The sequence below is a fragment of the Euprymna scolopes genome, chromosome 40 (genome assembly GCF_053919585.1).
Source record: "Euprymna scolopes isolate OS-2025 chromosome 40, ASM5391958v1, whole genome shotgun sequence".
NCBI classification, from domain to species: domain Eukaryota; kingdom Metazoa; phylum Mollusca; class Cephalopoda; order Sepiida; family Sepiolidae; genus Euprymna; species Euprymna scolopes.
Window position 1 is genome coordinate 68,781,304 of NC_136521.1, and position 17,142 is coordinate 68,798,445.

The 17,142-nt window shown below is 33.1% G+C and overlaps 1 protein-coding gene across 3 annotated transcripts in view; it reads right to left on the bottom strand.

Annotated features, from left to right (window-relative positions):
• Nucleotides 1-16,905, bottom strand: part of LOC145265612 (synaptotagmin-17-like) — a 104,795-nt gene extending 87,890 nt beyond the window's left edge. Inside the window, exon 1 of one of the 3 annotated variants that reach the window (XM_080121632.1) lies at nt 16,689-16,905. The gene's annotated coding sequence lies outside the window, so the exon portion shown is untranslated. Of the gene's footprint in view, nt 1-11,697; nt 11,910-13,260; nt 13,753-16,688 lie in introns of those variants that run through there. The other 2 variants (XM_080121630.1, XM_080121633.1) reach the window with 2 other exon arrangements.
• Nucleotides 16,906-17,142: the final 237 nt, after the last annotated feature.

Genomic DNA, 17,142 nt, shown 5'->3' on the forward strand with positions numbered 1-17,142 from the left:
ATAAGGAGAGGGAGAGAGAAAGATATGCATATATATTTAGAGAGACAGACAGACAGACAGAGGCAGAGACAGAGACAGAGAGAGAAAGAGACAGAGAGAGAGAGAAATAGAGAGAGAAGGAGAGAATTTTTCATATTTAGAAAACCAAATAATGTTATATCATTTTTATTAAACGAATCTTAAAATTCATGCAGATTACGGACGTATTATAGAGGCAATTCTCTATCCATTATCATATTGAACTAATATATAGTAATGATATCAAGACATAAAAAAGATGACTTGGGTGCCATCAGCTAGAATCGAAACCAAAACATACAACTCTCCAGCCTCATCCCATAGTCTCTTTTATGACCGAGCAAGGCCCGGCGACCAACTAGTATATATATATATATATCTGTGTGTGTGCGTGCGCGCGCGCTAAACCATTTTCATCTTAAATTCTACACAATTATACAGAATATAGAAACTACGCATCAATAGAATTCAGCGAAATAGTGAAATGGCTGAAAACGGATTACAAATATTTTCTCAAATATCACTATCCTGTATATCAAATTTCGAGTCTGTAGACTGAAAATGTACGGAGTTATTGTGTAGGGAAATGTACACAGACAGACAGACAGACAGACACTTTCACTTTTATAGATATTCTAGCATGGGTGCCCGGTGTTGCCCGGGTGCTTGGAGGTGTGTGTTGAACAAAAAAAAAGTGGTAGTAGGAAGGCAGGCTCAAACCCATACTTCGAAGGAGGAAAAGAACGGGAAAAAGCGTGACGTCTTTGCTGTTATGACCACTGCCAAACCGGGAGTGACATAGGTTTGAATTAAGGCTAGACAATCGAAAAGAGGGGATGACTTTTGAAAATATTGGCGAACAAAGCGACACCTCCCTGTAGAAAAGTGCCCAGTGAGGGTTAATAAATTAATGTTTTTAGCCAATTTTTCGGTATTTGTCGTCTGAACGGTCAAGCTTCAAAACAATGCCGATCTCGTGAAAATCCGTCGCCTCTGTCGAAAGTTTTAGGCAGACATGCAAACATACATACATATATACATTTATATATTTGTAGCTCAAATTTTTGACACAAACCGATTAAAAAGCTTGTCCTATCTCTGAATACTCTTTATGTAAAATTTCAAATGTTTAGACCAGAAATTGTCTGAGTAATTTGGTAGAGACCGAAGTTAAAACACTTTAACTCCTATTATGACCCCTTAACATTTATTGTTTTGGGCTCAAATCAAGTTATTAAGTTAGATCCATGTCCAAAGAACCTATATCTAAAATTTCAATTGGTTATACGCAAAATTGGCGGAGGAGTTTGGTAGAGTTCTCAAAGGTCAAATCGTTGAACTTTGACCTCTTAACAGCCAAATTTCTGGCCGAAAACGGATTACAAAGATAGATATATACATACCTTTTTTTTTATAATACATTTTATACATTACTAATATAGTTTTGAATTTCCTTTATTAATATATTCTGGTTTATTTTATACGATTCAAAAGCACCAGGAAAACGAACAAATGCTTTATTTAATTGTTTAAATATTTTAGTTTTATCCCCACATTGTTTTATCATCCTTATTACTAAGCTAGAAACTTGTGGTATAAAATCTGTTAATTTAAAAATAAAATGGATGGTCACGTTCAATGCCGCCAAGACAAAACTGATTTCATTCAATAATTACAAGAAACCTTCTCTACCACCTATAGCAATGGCCAACGACTCTTTATCTGAGAGTACGTCTCTCAAGCTCCTTGGCCTAACGTTCACAGGAAACATGAGCTGGAACAATTACATCGAGAGCATTGCCAGGGCCGCTGCGAGGAAGGTGGGCTCTCTCTACCGTGCTAGAAAACTTCTAACACCCGAAAGTATCCTGTACCTCTATAAGGCCACTATTCGCCCATGTATGGAGTATTGCTGTCATATTTGGGCTGGTGCATCGGTTACTAGTCTCTCGCTTCTTGACAGGGTTCAAAAGAGAGTCGCCAATCTGATAGGCCCTAAACTGGCATCTAAGCTTCAGCCTCTGTCCCATCGTCGAAACGTTGCATCCCTCTGCCTGTTCTACAAGTATTATAATGGTGAATGCTCTGATGAACTGCAAGCACTTGTGCCCCCACGACGTAAACACCCTCGACAGACCCGACAAGCTGCAAAATCCCACCCCCACACTGTAGAGATCCCTAGATGTAAAAGATCTTTCTTTCTTCCCCAGAACTGCTAGACTTTGGAATTCCATTCCAGGTCACTGCTTCCCCAACTGTACTGACATGCATAAGTTCAAGTGCAACATGAACCAACATCTTGCTGCCCAAATCCCTACATAGTACCCCAGTAGATGTTTCCCCTGATAGTAGCCCCCTACACCAAAGTGGCAATGTGCCTTGTTTGGGGTGAAAATGTAATAAAAAAATAAAAAATAAAAAAAACGCGAGCTGTTCTCAAAAACTCTGACATAATGGTTCCATAACAAATAAAAACAGGATAGGTACTATCATCATACGAACTATTTGAAAGGGAAAAAGTTTCTTTTATCGAATATTTTATAAAGAAAAATTCCATCCTCAATTTCTATATATACATTCACAATTTTATTCTAACTCCTTTGGATATATAAGATGTTTATTTTTTATGATTTTTTTTTTTAATTTATCATTATCGTTTGCAATGGTTAGAAGATTCAGCTGTCATTTAGGCGGTCGGGTGTCGATCCTGGCTTGAGGTCGTGCTTGTCCAACCGCACTGATGAGCTGTGAAACAGCGAAACACTACTGCATGTGGATGACTATATATATATATATATATATATATATATATATATATATATATATATAGAGAGAGAGAGAGAGAGAGAGAGAGAGAGAGAGAGAGAGAGAGGGAGAGAGACATATATATATATATATATATATATATATATATATATATATATATATATATAGAGAGAGAGAGAGAGAGAGAGAGAGAGAGAGATATTTGGTAAAACTGGTAATTAGTAAAAAAGAAAGTGCTCAATACTATTGCAGAGCAAATATGTGTTTTATTTTTTTATAACCGTTTTATCTGTTTGGTTAACTATGTTTCAAATGTTGGACCATGTTTACGATCCAACAGCCTCGTTAGACCTTACAGAAGTGGTTGTTAGTATTAGGAAGAAATGTTTTAGAAGAAATACGAAAAAAAAATAGAGAAAAAAGGGGGTGAGGTAAGAGATAATATGGGGGGAGGGAGAGGGGTATTGACAATATTTCAGTTCTGAGAGTTAAGATACATTAGATTGTATTGTGTGTGGGGGGTAGCAGATTCAGGTAGGCGCGGGTGGAGATATATAGATATAGGGAGGAGGGTGGAGAGAGGATGGTAAATAAAAGAAAAAAGGGAAGGGGGTAAGGAGAGGAGAGGAGGAAGTTTCAATTTTTAGGTTTTAAATTTTAACTGCCTTTTGCTTGTTCAGTAAGGTATATTAAGTAGATGAGAGAGAGAGAGAGAGAGAGAATATATATATATATATAGAAATATATATATATATATATATATATATATATATATATATATATATATATATATATATATATATATATATATATAAACAACGGTCTACAAAAAATGCAATCATTTGACCCGCCTCGTGTCGGTCTGCGACCTCGATTTTTAGGGATTCACTTTGATAAATGAAGACAGACAGACAAACATGAGTTTTATAATTTAGAATATGATGGGACGATTTCAATATTTTTTTAGATTCCGATACAAAAAACGATTCTGTTCTAAACTAAATAAGTTAAAATATTATTATCAGATTTTTTTTTAATTAACAAAAAAAAAAGTTATCTGCCTAAAAATAAAAATTGGTTTTAAAATGTTTAAACATATACAACCTCAAAAAATAATTGTTAAAAACATATACAACCTCAAAAAATAATTGTTAAAAACATATACAACCTCAAAAATAATTGTTTAAACATATACAACCTCATAAAATAATTGTTAAAAACATATACAACCTCAAAATAATTGTTTAAACATACACAACCTCAAAAAATAATTGTTAAAAAAAAAAAGGAAACAAACCAAAAGAAAAACGCTATACAATAGTGATGGAACGATTCCGATATTTTCCCCGATTCCAATTACAGATTCTGATACTTTTTTAATTTTTGATATAGTGTTTTCTTTTGCTGGGATTACGTTACGTTTCCGTAAAACTCTATAAAATATGCTTATATTTTTGCAGACATAAAAATAAATTTGACTTTCGATTGTCATTTAAAATCAATATTCATTGTTTCATTGTTTTAACAGAAACTAAAATTTGAAACGAATACAAACAATAGAATCGTTTATGCCATCTGAATATAGCCACATTTTTTTCTGATTCCAATAAGGCAACCATTCGCCGATGTATGGAGTATTGCTGTCATATTTGGGCTGGTGCATCGGCTACTAGTCTCTCGCTCCTTGACAGGGTTAGTCGCAAATCTGATAGGCCCTAAACTGGCTTCTAAGCTTCAACCTCTATCCCATCGACGAAACGTTGAATCCCTCTGCCTGTTCTACAAGTATTTTAATAGTGAATGCTCTGATGAACTGCAAGCACTTGTGCCCCCACGACGTGAACACCCTCGACAGACCCGACAAGCTGCAAAATCCCACCCCCACACTGTAGAGATCCCTAGATGTAAAAGATCTTTCTACTCCGGTAGTTTCTTCCCCAGAACCGCTAGACTTTGGAATTCCATTCCAGGTCACTGCTTCCCCAACTGTACTGACATGCAGAAGTTCAAGTGCAACGTGAACCGACATCTTGCTGCCCAAATTCCTACATAGTACCCCAGTAGTTGTTTCCCCTGATAGTAGCCCCCTACACCAAAGTGGAAATGTGCCTTGTTTGGGGTGAAAATGTAATAAAAAAAAAATAAAAAAATTCCGTTTTCTTTCGATTCACGATTCCGATTACTCTTCCCAACATCAAAATATATATGTGCGTGTGTGTGTTTGTGTGTTAGTGTGTTTGTGTGTGTGTGTAAGTGTATGTGTTTGTGTGTTTGTGTGTGTATGTGTGTTTGTGTTTGTGTGTGTGCGTGTGTGTGTTTTGTGTGTTAGTGTGTTTGTGTGTGTGTAAGTGTATGTGTTTGTGTGTGTGTGTGTGTGTGTTTGTGTGTGTATGTGTGTTTGTGTTTGTGTGTGTGTTTGTGTGTTGGTGTGTGTGTTTGTGTGTGTGTGTTTGTGCGTGTGTGTGTTTGTGTGTGTTTGTGTGTGTGTGTTTGTGTGTGTGTTTGTGTGTGTTTGTGTGGGTGTGCGTGTGTGTGTGTCTATGTGTGTATGTGTTTGTGTGTTTATGTGTGTGTTTGTGTGTGTGTCTTTGTGTGTGTGTGTTTGTGTATGTGTGTGTTTGTGTGTGTGTTTGTGCGTGTGTATGTGTTTGTTTGTGTGTGTGTTTGTTTGTGTGTGTGTGTGTTTGTTTGTGTGTGTGTTTGTGTGTGTGTGTTTGTGTGTGTATGCATGTGTGTTTTTGTGTGTGTATGTGTGTGTTTGTGCTTGTTCGTATATGCAGTATAACTCGTATAATTTGAACATCCACTTCGTTCAAATTAGAAGATGCTGTTCAAGTTTCGTGATAAAAAAATGTGCTGCAGTTAACTTTAATTTTCTAAGAATTAAGAAATAGTAAATGAAATTCATTGTTATATGATACTTCAAGTATATATTAAGTTGAGTTTACGATATATTGCTAGTAAGAATTGTTAAATATCATTACCAGAAACAAAAAACATTGAAAAGAAAAATCGATTGAGCTCTCTGGCGCTGCCATTGTATTCCGTAAGCGGTCACGAAAATCTACAATTTCTTGGTTCTGTAACTTCTTTATGATTATATCTCTTCGGAGTGACATTGCTTGCAAAACAGTTGTCACTAAAGTAAGGACTTTTTTCTAGAAATGTTATAACCGTCTCCATAGACTTTTCTGCATCATCCCATGATATTGCTTCATCAGAGTGTTCTTTGTTATTTACATTAGGGTCAAGAGAATGGGAGCTGTCGCTATTTTGATCACCATTACTGCCTTCAGGATATTGATCAGTAGTTTCCTCATCTTGTTGCACCCATATTTCAACATCATTTGCATTAAGTGATTTAAAAAACAGCGTGGTTGGTCGGTAACCGTTTGGTTTCAAGAATTTTTCTACACCAGATGTATTCTCTAATTCTTTCAGTTCAGAAGCCTTTGGCACTGGGTATAATTTACGCCATGCTTTTGTTAATGTGCTTGTTCGAACTTGATTCCATGCACTTACGAGAGAAAATATGGCATCTTTGATAGTAAAATGGCGCTGAAAATCGCTTATACTCACGGTACTATTTATCATATTCATCATGAAATCATTTCTGTAGAGACATTTTAAGTTCAAAATAATCCCTTGATCCATAGGTTGGATGAGAGAAGTCACATTAGGTGGTAAGTAGCACATAAAAATATTCCCGCAAGATGACACTAGTCCTAACTCAGGAGGATGTGCTCTACAATTGTCCAACAGAAGCAAGCACTTTGAATCAGGTTTACCTAATTCAAGAAAATGCCTCTGGACAACTGGCACAAATTCTTGCAAAAAACATTTTTTAAACAACTGTTGATACATTCATCCATTGAAGAAGAATAGGATACTGACAAAGGCGAAACTTCTTTCAATGCTCGGGGACACTTTGATTTGCCGATGATAAGAAGCTTAAGTTTATGAGTTCCAGAAGCATTAGCGCATACCATCACTGTTAGTCTTTATTTAATTTGAATCCTTTTATTTTCTGGCCCTCGGGTCCGGCTAATGTTTTTGTAGGTAAGCACTTCCAATTTACACCACTCTCATCAGTATTGTAAACATCCTCTGGTGTTAAACCATAATCGGCAATTACCGTCTTGAATTTGTCACAATAATTTGATGCTGCGTGTGTATCAGCAGTCCGTTGTTCGCCTGACATTGTTAATTGTCTTATACCATGTCTACTCTTAAAGCTTCTAAGCCAGTCTTCACTGAATTTCATTAAGAGATTTTGCTTTAGCAATTAACATGGGCCCAGATATTGCTACACCTTCATTCCGTTTTGCTACAAACCACTCATGCAATATTCAATCGAATTCAACTTGCTTTGGTCTGCGAAGAGTCCCTCTTTTGACATGTCTTTTATTTGGAGAGAAAGGAGCAGCCTTCAACAGTGTACTTCTTCCAATCTTATAATCACTCAATATAACGCTATTTTCAACTCCAGCATCTAATTTTCTATAATTTGACATTTTTCGAGTAAAGTCAATGTCACTTTTCTTTTAGAGTTGCAAGCCATTATGATGGGTTGTTTTACACTATTTTAAATATAGTAATCTGCAAAAAATTACAGTTAGTGTAAATTAATTATCAATAGCTAATCTACATTAATTACATAGTACCAATATTAACATTTCTGCGCAACATCTGACTAAATCATGTAAACAGTTTTACTGCAACTCCGCATCAAATATGCTAATACAATTTCAATGACGAGACAGTTCAAGTTTAGAGAAAGTCCAGGTTTAGAAGAAGTCCAAATGAGAGGAAGTCCAAATGAGAGGAAGTCTAACTTTAGTGGAAGTTCAAATTAAAGGAGTTTTACTGTATATATAAAGAAAGGTCCTCTTGACAACATAAAAATTATACATGAAAATAATATTTTAAAAAATTAAAAATTAAAAAATTCTTGAAGCGTCATATATTAGAACCCTTGAACCCACTATAAATGATATTGCATTCGGGAAAAGCAGTAACGTTCTAAAATGTCTTGCGTAGTTGACAGTGTCCATGAACTTGCTGATTTTAATACTCGAATTTTTAATCAACCTATAATTTTAATCGACTTTTCATCAACTCTATGTATTTTAACTTATCGCCATTTACTGTATATTTTAGTTTTCACTTTTAATTCTGATTTTCGCTCCTTCGAACTTTTACCTCAACACCTGAAGATGATTCATGGACGAATCAAAAGCGCCCGTAACAGCGACAATTATAGAACTTTTATTAATATTTTTGATTTTGATACAACAACGATTATACAGAAAATCGAAAAATTAAAAAAAAAAAAAAAAGAATCGTAAAGCAAAGTTTCTCCGTTGCATTTAATAATATTTGCTTGAATGAAAAAATACTGCCTAAATATACCAATTTCAAATATATATACATACACATATATATATATATACATATATATATATATATATATACATATATATATATATATATATATATATTTGGTAAAACTGATGATTAATAACTTGAAGAGAGTGCTCATTACTATTGCAGAGCAAATATGTGTTTTATATTTTTATTACCGTTTTATCTGTTTGGTTACATATGTCCTGACGAGGCTGTTGGACCGTAAACATGGTCCAACATCTAAAACATATGTAACCAAACAGATAAGACGGTAATAAAAAAAATAATATATATATATATATATATATATATATATATATATATATATATATATATATAAGTGTTTTCCAAATGTTTTTCAAATGTTTTTCAAATGTTGCCCATCTTCAGCTTCGCATATTATCTCTCGCTATGCCAATGTCAAAAAAGACCACCATGTTACCCAGACTTGATTAGCCTCAACTTTTTCTTGTGGTACATCTCAAAATAAGAGTATATTAACAACCCGAGACCCTGAAAGAATTGAAGGAAATCATCAGAAACAAAATAAGGGAGTTAAATCGCAATCCAGAGATTCTGCAATCTGTTATGAATAATGTTTTGGAAAGAGCACAAATATGCGAAGCTGAAAATGGGCAACATTTAAAATACATTATATTTCATAAATAAAAAATATTTCATGTCTTAGTAGGATTGTGTTAAAATTACAAAAATATATCATCAAATAGATAGATAGATAGATAGATAGATAGATAGATAGATAGATAGATAGAAAGCGCTTGAGCAACAACTTTTTGGTGCCATTGTATACAATATGCCAACTTAAATAAAAAAAAAGACCGCTCAGTGAATCGAAAAGATATCCATAAAAAATCGGAAAAATGAATAACTCTGTCATGTTCAATCAGACGTGCTTGTATAAAACCTTGCTGCCAAGATATACAAACACACACACACACACACACACACACCACATACATATATGTGTGTGTGTGTGTGTGTGTGTGTGTGTGTGTGTGTGTGTGTGTGTGTGTGTGTGTGTGTGTGTGTGTGTGTGATGTAAATATATTCATTTTTATTATCTCACCTTCGTCGTTACAGACCTTTCCAAAACAGGTTTTCTTGAAAACCGCTGAGGGAAAAGTCATCGATCGAGATCTGGTGATATTGTCGACCAGAATGTTGAGCAGGTGCATTGCCGTGGTGAAAAAGTTGTAAACAAACAACAAAAAAAACATGTAGAACAAATTCAAAGGTTGATCACAATTATATACTATGAAGGTATCCATGGTGATGATGCTGTCCGCTTTACTCTCTTTCTCTCATAGCTCACATAGCACACTGAGTCCCGTAACATTTTAGACACACCGTGTTGACTTGCGAGTTTTATTTTACTTCGTGTACATTTTATTTATTGCATGAGAAAAATCGATTTTTACTTAAAGTAGACGTTTGTATGTGAAAGCGGTGTATACTAACAGATAGTTGTATATTTTACGTGAATGAGATACGCGGAAATCCACAACATTAACCCCTCCCTCTCTCTCTCTCTCTCTCTCTCTCTCTATATATATATATATATATATATATATATATATATATATATATATATATATGTATATATATATATATATATAACTACTTCATTTACTCACATAAAATTAATATACGAAAGTATAGATTTATGCGTAAACTTTAAGTATTTACTTCAAAAGTGCTCAATACGTAGGTAGAGCTTGTTAGTAATTTATAAAATATATATGGCAATTAAGCTACACAGAATATTCCGCGTTTCATCCATATATATATATATATATATATATATATATATATATATATATATATATATATATATATATATAGGGTGTCTAAAAATCACTGAAGGGTTTTGAACTTAATAGATTTTTTATTTTTATGATATCTTTTTAACAAAATCTGACAAAGACATTGAGATTTTTTTTAATTACAAAATTCAAACAATTTTTATTTATGAAAATAATGTCTTTTAAATGTTGCCCATTTTCAGCTTCGCGTATTTGTGCTTTTTCCAAAACATTATTCATGACAGATTGCAGAATCTCTGGATTGCGATTTAACTCCCTTATTTCGTTCCGCTTGTTTTCCTTCAATTCATGCAGGGTTTGAGGTTTGAAGTTTCGAAGTCTGTCAGCTCGCTTAACCAAAAAGGAAAAGAAGGAAAAGAAGTACCAAAACTAATAATCCAATCGAGTTAACTTGATTTGCATCATATTTAGTTATATTTTTATGTCGCATATGCATACATATTAGTGTTGGGACGATTATCGGAAATGGGAATCGAAAAAAATCGGAACTTTTGGGGGCATCGGAATCGGAAAAAATTGCGCCTATTTTCCGATGATAAAAAAAACGATTCTTTTAATTGTTTTTTTTTTTCTATGAAGAAAAGTAATCTACAGCTGATAGTAATACTAAAATAATAAATATCGATTAGTTTTAACCTATTAGTAAAACGAAAATCGATAGACCATGCCCCACAAATTTTTATGTTTAAGAAAATATCCGCACGTATAACATGTGTTTTTACAGTAATCGTGAAAAATAACAACATTATAGTTAAATATGTAGATATTTATAAAGAATCGGAATCGGTAATTGTATCGGAATCGGAAAAAAATATTGAAATCGTCCCATCCCTAATATATGTATAACATACGTACATATATATATATATATATACAACCTGAATATATATATGTATGTGTGTACGTGTGTGTGTATGTATGAATATATATCTATATATATGAATATATATGTATATATATGTATGCATATATATACAAATATGTATACATATATTTATACATATATAATGTGTATATATATATGTATACATATGTATACATATATATGTATATATATATACATATATATATGAATATATATACATACATATAGATGTATATATATGTATATATGCATATACATATGCATATATATATGTATATATACATATATATATACAAAATATATAAAACACACGTAACTTATATAATTTATGTGTGTTTGTTTCTGAGTGTATATGTTTTGTGTGTGTATGTGTATGTGTGTGTGTGTGTGTGTTTGTGGGTGTGTGTTTCGTGTGTGTGTTTGTGGGTGTGTGTGTGTGTGTGTGTGTGTGTGTGTGTGTGTGTGTGTGTGTGTGTGTGTGTGTGTGTGTGTTCGCGCGCTAGATGTTGGGTCACATCAATACCTTTTAACAAATATGTCACAGTTTAAGAACTTTCCGTTTAAATCCAAGTGGAATAAAAAGTTGCAGTGGTTGTGATCCAACGGGTCAGTGGTACATCCACTCCAATAAAATACGTATATTGAGTGTTTTCTTGTTATTGCTATTATATCCGCAATCCATTGACGGTCATGTTACGTGAAATAAACAAAGCACTTAAAATTTCACATTTTAATAAAGGAATGAAAAACACGGCACACGAACATATGGCATTTTTGCAAAATCATTTGTTTACTTACCAAAATGTTAGGAAGATTTCTGTCGTCCTTTAATGTGTGTAGTTTGTAGTATGAAGTATAAAGTTTAAAGTTCATACATAATTAGTGCAGAAAACTTTCTTAAAGTAATGTTGTCGTTTCAATTAAAACAAAATCTTGTATAAGATTGGGTTTTTTTTTAAAGGATCGGGAAAAGTAACGGCGCAGAAAATAAAAATTTACTTAATTAAATTATGCACCGGAAGTTATGATTTCAGAAAGTTTTTCAAAATTTTTTGGCTTACTTATATTTAGTTCATTTTTATATTTATTTATTTATGTATTTTTACATATACTGGCGTTTTTTTTTCTGGGAATTCGTATTTTTAAATATATATATATATATATATATATATATATATATATATATATATATATATATATATATATATATATATATATATACTTTTATTCACTCAGGCGACATGTATTTTTATTATTTTTATTTATTTATTATTTATTTTTATTTATTTATTTATTTATTTATTTATTTTTTGTTAAGGGAAGTACGTTCTTTTTAATCTGCGATTACAATGGTTTCACGGACTTTCTCCACGTTAAAAAAACGACCCTGGTGTCTAACTCTGTCCCGTGGGGAGGCATTGTAAATAGGTACAATGGTTTCACGGACTTTTGAATCTTCGGATGGAATAACACGAGAATTTGGGATTTCAAATTTGTCTTTCTTTCCTTTCTTTTTATTATTAATGTGTGAATACGGGTGTGTGGGGTGTGCATGTGTGCGCGTTTGTGTGTATAACTGTGTGTTAGTGCTTGTTTGTATGTGCGCGTTTGTGTTTATATATGTGTATATATATATATATATATATATATATATATATATATATATATATATATATATATATATATATATACTTGCGTGTTTGTGTGTATAGGCGTGTATTTATGTGGATCTTTGTGTGTATATGTGTGCTAGTGTCTAGATGTGTGTGTTAATGCGTATGTATCAAATGAGTTTATACCACAAAAATAAATATGTCCTTATTTGAATTGTCTCAGGTATTTATATATGTCCTTGAAAGACTTCTGGATTTGTTTTATTTATTTGTTTTTGTTTGTTTTTGTTGTTGTTTTGTTTTTTGTTTTGTTTCGTTTTGTTTTTGTTTTTTTGTTTTTTTAGCCTATCTGTCACGTTATTACAGACTAGTCTGTCACACGAAACTTTTTTTAAAAAATTACAAAAAGCTAAAAGTCGCCTTCGAATCGTTAAACTCGCTAAAATGATTGAACGAATATTAAAAAAAAAGTCGATTTTGTTTCTTTTCTTCTTTAAAAGTCATTTTCACTCGCTTTCTTTCTTTTTATCTATTTATTTTTTTATTTATTTTTCTTTTATTCAATTATTTCCTGGTTTTACAAGACGTGTCTGTACAACGACCTTTGATATCTTTTATTCGGAGCGTTTCTAGTTCTCTCTCTCTCTCTCTCTCTCTCTCTCTCTCTCTCTCTCTCTCTCTCTCTCTCTCTTTCCGATAATTATTTCTTTTTTTCTTAAAGTAAACGTCTTTTGACGTGTCTGCTTACCTTTACTCCCGTTCCGTAATGTCCAACGAGACAATAATGGATTTCTATTTAATGCCTGATTAAATAGATCGATGTTGTTTGGAACCGGTTGAATGTTGTCTATCTTCGCAGACAACTTCTTTCTCGCAATCCCGGCTGGAGTTGTGCTGCCATTTCAACCAACGCCAAATCCTCAACAGCTGTTTTGAAAATCAATTATTTTTTTCTTCTTCTTTTTTCTTTTTATTTATGCTTTTTTTTTTTTTGCCCTTTTCTCCTTCTATCTGTGCAGTTCGCGCACCTGTCCGTCTTTTTTATTCCGATCAAATTGGTCCGTTTATCGACTCCTTCAAAGACAGCAACAGGTCCGAGTTTTTATTATTTCTATGTTTTTTTTCTCCTCTCGTCTTTTCTGTTAGCTAGATAGCCAGATAGATAGACTGATAATACAATTTCATGTATCCTCATAATATGTTATAAGAACACACACACACACACACACACACACACACACACATATATATATATATATATATATATATATATGTTTTCAATATTTACTTCAAAAGTGCTCAATACGCGAATAAAACAAAGTAGTAAATCATAAAAAATATGGCAATTAAGCTACACAGAATTTTAACCTCGTGGGAAATGGTCAAGCTAAATTGCCTTGATAGATATGGTAAAGCTTAGATAGATAAATGTAACCTACCGTAAACAACGTGTGCTAGCAAAGACATCAACATGTTGCTCAAAGCAGTCGGGTTTCGATTTCAGTTCGCGTTACTTAGTGATCCCACCACACGGGAAACTATGATATAACGAAACAAGCTGCCTGTGGAGGGGGGGGGGCTATATATTACATTTGTATGTGACTAGTTGGTTCAGTTTCGAATCTCGTTATGAATACTATGTCTAGCCACTATGATCAGTTGTACGCGATGAAACAGCTCTCCGCAGTGTGTAAAAATAGTTATTATTCAGGGATATATGAATCTTCGTTTAACTTTTATATTGTAAACATGTATAAAATAACATTAAATTAACTTTATATATATATATATATATATATATATATATATGTGTGTGTGTGTGTGTGTGTGTGTGTATGTGTGTGTGTGTGTGTGTAAAATGTGTTTAAATTTAATATTTAACTGCAGATTCACAGTATCACCTACATATATATGCCTATTTCTCGGTTAAAAATGATGAATGTCCCTACATTTGCAATAAAAGAAAAAGAAATCGCATGAAAAATATGAATGCTGATATAATATTTAATATTTCGGGCAACCATCCGCACTTTATCAAAATATACGAACAACCGAATAAAGCAAATATCTATTTATTTACTTATTCATCTTTAACAATTCTTCTTTTTTCTTTTTTTTTTTTTTTTTTTTACAAAAATACCTTAAATTTTGTAGGAAATAATTTTAAAATTAATAAATTTTGTAGGAAATAATTTTAAAATTAATAAATTTAATTATAAAGTTATTTATATCGGTCATTTGTTGTCAGACTGGGGTTTAAGCTTTTTACATTCCTTCGATTAATTAGTGTTGGTTTATTCTTTTTTATTTTGTTATAACGTATTATAACGTATAATTATGTAGTATTATATATTACAACTTATTATAAGTTATAATTACATATTATTTTGAACTAATAAGACCAAACGGAAAGTTTACAGTTGCTTGCCTAGTGTCTTGTCCTTTTTGCCATACAATATATTTTAAACTATCAGGGTGGCGCCCGGTTTTGCCCGGGTGTAAAATACGCTTAAAAATGATATTTTAATTCGTCCAAATTTCGTATCTATTATTATAGAATTGTAATTTCAAAAGTAAAAAAAAAAGTATTTCGGTGTCATAAAGTAGAATCGAAACCAAAACCAAAACTGTGGCATTCAAAGCTGGTGACGTTACCACCGTACCAACGTGACACGTATAAACTAAGATAAATATACAACATGTATAATAATTTTTTTTCAATTTTGACCTATTTTTGATCCCTTAAACCGATCATAAAAAAACAGTCCATAAAAAGTCCAATCATTTGAGGCCCCTTGCGCCGCTCTGTGGCTTTTAGCTTCGGAGGAGATAGAGTTTGAAAATATGGAGACGAACAGAAAGACAGATATATAGCTTTTTATATATTAAATAAATAAAAAGAACATTTAATTTGTCTCTATATCGTAACAATATAAATAATTTTCGACTAAATAATTTACTGATTTAAAATTGTAACAATTAAAATAAAGTTCAACGAATGGGTTGTTTAAGTCGAGAGGAGGATTCTATTTATGCAGGCTTATTCGATTTCAGAACAATTCATTTTGAAATGGATAAAACAAGAACATTTAACTTTTGGACAAACAACGACATTAGCTATTTCTCAGTCATATTTTGTATTTAGTCATTGGCGATTTCGTTTTTTTTTTTTTTTTTTTTTGTGATAACGTACGTACAATTACGAAATATCTTAGCGTATTATTCTGTGAAAAGTGTAACGTGTAATGTTGTAGTATAATGTTGAAGTTTATATTTAACTTTTTGAAGGTTACCTTTCTTTCTCTTTCTCTCTCTCTCTCTCTCTCTCTCTTTCGTATCTCCTTTTCCTTTCCGTTATTTGATGCTGTGTGTGTGATTGTGTGTGTGATTGTATTTGTAATTGTGTTTGTAATTGTGTTTGTGATTGTGTGTGATTGTGTGTGTGTGACTGAAGTAATATCTCGTAGATGTTACAATTTTGACAATCGTTTCGGCAACTATTTAACGATTTAATAACAATCGTAAAAATCAGTGGATTTATTATTATTATTATTATTATTATTATTATTATTATTATTATTATTACTACTACTACTACTACTATTATTAACGCTGCACTCCACCCAAGGCACAGAGTCACTGAGAGGCTTCTATTTAGGACCAGATTTGCAGGGATACTATTTAGGGAGTTGAGCAACGAGATGTCTGTTTACATTACATTTAAATTTCTGCATGTGAAATTTCTGCATGTCAGTACAATCAGGGAAGCAGGGGCCCGGAAGGGAATTCCAAAGTGCAGCAGTCCGAGGGAAAAAGCTATTCAAATAGAAAACTTTACGGCATTTAGGAATCTTTACAGTGTAGGGGTGGGATTTTGCTGTTTGTCAGGTTTGTCGAGGGTATTGTCGAGGGGATACTAGTGCTCGGAGTTCGTCAGAGCACTTGGCATTGAAATACTTCTAAAACAGGCACAAGGATGCCACGTTTTCAGCGATGGTAGAGAGGTTGGGGTTTAGTTGATAGTTCAGAACCTATTAGGTATGCGACTTTTTTTAAACACATTTTTTTTTTTTTACGGAGTTAAATCGTGGCTGCGATGAGTTTGGAAGCCAAGATTTAAAAAAAGAAGGAAAAACGAACTTATTTTTCTTTCTTCAATTGTGTTATTTTTCTTACTTTCTTTTAAATCCTTTGCTTTCGTTCGCGTCTCGGCCGTTGGTATTGACAGGTGCTCTGCCCGGACGAACCGTCGGGTTAACACACCATACGACGCAGACTCGCGCGCAAAAAGTGCGTTCGGCGAGCGAATTCCACGAAGAACTCTGACGATAAACGATGGGACGGGAAGTAACCTCCTACTCCTTCTTTCAATTCTCCTCCTCCTTTGGCACTCTCACCTTTTACCGATCCCCCCCCCCCCTCTCTCTCTCTCTCTCTCTCTCTCTCTCTCTCTCTCTCTCTCTCTCTCTTATTTCTTCTGGTCCTCTCTCCTTTTCGACTGTCCAATTCTCTCTCTCTCTCTCTCTCTCACACACACACACACACTCTCTCTTCTTCTTCTTCTTCTTCTTCTTCTTCTTCTTCTTCTTCTTCTTCTTCTTCTTCTTCTGTTCACTTTTTTATTAAAAAA